This window comes from Amphimedon queenslandica, unplaced genomic scaffold (genome assembly GCF_000090795.2).
Source record: "Amphimedon queenslandica unplaced genomic scaffold, v1.1 AMPQUscaffold_12652, whole genome shotgun sequence".
Taxonomy (NCBI): Eukaryota; Metazoa; Porifera; class Demospongiae; order Haplosclerida; family Niphatidae; genus Amphimedon; species Amphimedon queenslandica.
Genome location: NW_003547112.1, coordinates 19,740 through 23,328, shown reverse-complemented (window position 1 = coordinate 23,328; position 3,589 = coordinate 19,740). Strand labels below are relative to the sequence as shown.

Below are 3,589 nucleotides of genomic sequence, written 5' to 3'. Positions count from 1 at the left end.
AATTTTACTACTTCTGTTAATTCAGCTGTCATTAGTAACTGGTAATGTTCCATTCAGACAATTTAATCTCATTCATAGGTTCCTAAAAGGGGAGGAGTCACTACACCCACAAGATGGAGTGGTACATTAAACATATTATTTCATTGTTTATTATTGACTCTGCATCTGCCTACTTAGAGTCATGCCCACATTGATGAATATAAAACAAGCAATCATTTTCATCAGCTAACAGTAACATGTACACTTATACCTTCATTTATGCCCTCTCTCTTTCTCTTCCCCCCTCTCTCTTTCTCTCTCTCTCTCTTTAGGGTACTATTGTACAAAATTCCAATGCATAATACTTTTCGAAACAATAAAGAGACACTCTGGTAATTATTTATACATTTTCTGTAGCTTTATTTGTATTTTGTAGGCTGAGCTAATGACTGAGAACAGCTGGTTAATGCCCATAGAACAAGATGCTCTTGAGTTTTAGACATACTCTTCTACCTATGTCTATGAGACTGCAAAGATCATTTATAATAGTTCCAGTGGCCACTCGTACCATCCACCAGTGACCACTCTATCACCAGTGAACAGCACAGGGAATGTACTGGACATGTACCCGGAGACATATGGAAGAGTAAGGGAGAGGGAGAGAGAATTTATTACATATTCTGGTACATATACATGTTTTTATTTTGCATAAAAAGTTTGAGCTGATTCCAATCAAATTTAGATTTTTTACAAATTTGTAAAGTTGCTCCAAAATCCATAAAACCTCGAAAACATCGAAAATAGATTAAAAGTGGGCTGCATGTACTAGTGTATGAATTTATATACATGTACACGTATTCTACAGGTGTGTTGGCCAAATTGCATCAAAATAAAAGGAGAAGAATTTTTATCTTTATAATTTTTTCTGGTACAATGTACATGTACTGATGTTATGCAGAGAGTTTGACCTGATTCCAAACAAGTTTAGATTTTTACAAATTTTTAAAGTTGCTCAAAAACTGGGCCAAGGTTCCTAAAGGTACACAGGGATTTCGGCCAAATTTTGTCAAAAATGAAAAGGAGAAAATCCTCCTTTTTGTAATTTTATCTAATACATATACATGCACTTATTGGCCATGCCCGGCTTTGCGTAGGCGAGGACTAGGTACTCGGTTTGTCTGTCTGTCATTCCTTCATTCTGTGTGCTATATTTTGTCTTTGAGAATATATATATCTTTGCAATCATGCACTCTAAATCTGAGAGAACTTCTCTTTTGTTAGGAAAAGTCTTGCTTTACTGCATTTAGATGTTTAGAGAGCAGCTCTAGCTAATAGAAGCTTTTTAACTCACAAGAAAATGCCCAGCAATAGCGGTAGCACTCTGGAGGTAAATGAGACTCTTTTCCAGTAGATCAAGACTAGTTATTGTTTTAATATTTGTGGGACTCTTTAATTCTTTCTTGTTGGTGAGTTATAGCTTCTTGAATTTCAACCCGAGTGAACTGTAGGTTGTCTAAAGGTCCTAAACTCTCTCAAATCACTCAATTTACATCTAGGCAACAGTATTTGTGCCATTATAATGTCATATAGTGCTTATAACAAGAGAAAAATTTGAAACTTCCTTCTTGTTGCAGGGTTTGCTGCCATCAAATAATTAATTAATAGTTAATGTCATGCCACACCTCCAATTTGGGAGTAGCTGGATTAGCTTGCATGCTGCTACTTCTGCAGGTAGTCTGGTAGATCTATGCAAGCTAGCTGTTATCCCTCAGGAGTACACTTGTTTTATATATGCAATTTGCATGTTAAAGTTTCCTTTAATTTTGATGATCAAATAGCTATAGGGACGAGGCCACGCACCGTAGGTGTCTCGTGCTGTGTAAGAAGTTTGAACTGATTCATGTCAAATTTGAATTTTTTATGAATTATTAAAGTTGCTCCAAATGCCATATACTATATTGTAGTGCTTGTCACCTCATGAAGCTCATGCTGTTTAGCTCACTTAGCATGCTTTGTGGGAAACCCTGCAATTCATGTATTAATAATAATTAATTTTTTTTCATTTAATTTTTGAATATATTAGGTGTTAATTTATGGTAGTGCAGGAGGTGTGTCTCTTAATTGATTAGATCAATGTTCCCTCCCACTCAATGCACTGGAGACTGGAACTGAGACATAGTGTCATTCTTCCTTAGGAATAGAGGTAAATGATTCTATTTATAGTAACACTGATACTATTTATAGTACAATGCTATTGATTGAGACTATGCTATTGTAGTATATGATATATCATTGTCTATTGTAGTAATTGATACTATTTATAGTAACGATGCTAGTGTACACGTTTGGTAGTGATGTAGTAATTTGAAAATTGCCCTTTGCACAAAAATTTGTTGTTGGAATCAACTCAAACTTTTTTATTAGCAACAGACAGACAGACGTAAATAGTATTAATGATGTATATTGCTTTGCTTGGCTCGTCCCCTTAATGTTTTACATTCATCTTGTAATAATGTATCATTAATAATAATAATAGTTATAAACAGAACAAAGTAAGATACTATAGGCAGCCATCTTAACAAAATAAGTGATAATAGACAATAACAATTTCAATAAACAAAAGAGCTAGGCAATTTACTTGTTTGATGTACAATATTTATTTCTAATGTAACTAGCAATAGATTTCTCTTCTATTGTATCCAGTGCTATAGCTAATGATGACCAACTGGGACCTTTTTTCTCTCTCACTTTATCTTCTCCTCTTAACCAGGCAGACATACACTCACGGAAACACTCCACTGGATCTCCTTTATTCTTCTTGTCTATATCCACTAGTCTAGGATCATATAATCCTAACTGTAGACCTAGTCTGTGCCATACAGAACAGGGCAAGTGTTGATCTGATGTTAATTCTTTAATAACAATATCGAGATCTTTAATATCTATAAAAATAATAATTAATAATGTGTATATACACTGTACAGTCTACACTCCCACTACTTGACAATTGTGATAGTACATATTATAACATACCTAGCTTTATTGGAGTCAATGGTGTCTTGAATTCTTCAGTTACTTCAATCACTTCCTATACAATAATAATAATAATAATAATAATAACTAATATTTGTCACTGTGCTTGTTTATCAAGGTAATATACTTCATTAGTGTATTGTGCTAAGGTGAGTTTAACAGGTGTCCAAGTATATAAAAGCCACACAATGACAACCCACAATTATGACTAAGAAGTCAAGAGTATTTGATAAGCAATTAATTACATTTAAGATGTGACCTTTCAAATGCATCAAACAGTTTGTGTGTTAATTCTTACCTTAATATCACGTCCTCCTAATAGTGAGAGGTTACTAATATCTGATAATGATTCATCAGGTAGGATCTCCTTTAATTCTGTATGTCTAGTACCAGTGGTAACAAGAAATGGTCGTTTTTCAACTACTGCTAAGAGTACAGCTTTTACACTATACACTGTCCTTTCTCTTGGTGTATTCACAGGATAGGCTAGTTCTTTAGGACCAATAACTAACTCTTTTACCTCTAGACTAGGACAGAATTTGTTATAAACATTCATTACCTCTCCTATCACATCTCT

The 3,589-nt window shown here is 34.1% G+C and overlaps 1 long non-coding RNA gene across 1 annotated transcript in view; it reads left to right on the top strand.

Annotated features, from left to right (window-relative positions):
* The first annotated feature begins 46 nt into the window (after positions 1-46).
* Positions 47-3,589, top strand: part of LOC109587213 (uncharacterized) — a 15,078-nt gene continuing 11,535 nt past the window's right edge. Inside the window, exons 1-5 of the long non-coding RNA XR_002187447.1 lie at positions 47-121; positions 178-231; positions 312-371; positions 416-625; positions 2,063-2,182. This is a non-coding gene — a long non-coding RNA (uncharacterized LOC109587213). The remainder of the gene's footprint in view (positions 122-177; positions 232-311; positions 372-415; positions 626-2,062; positions 2,183-3,589) is intronic.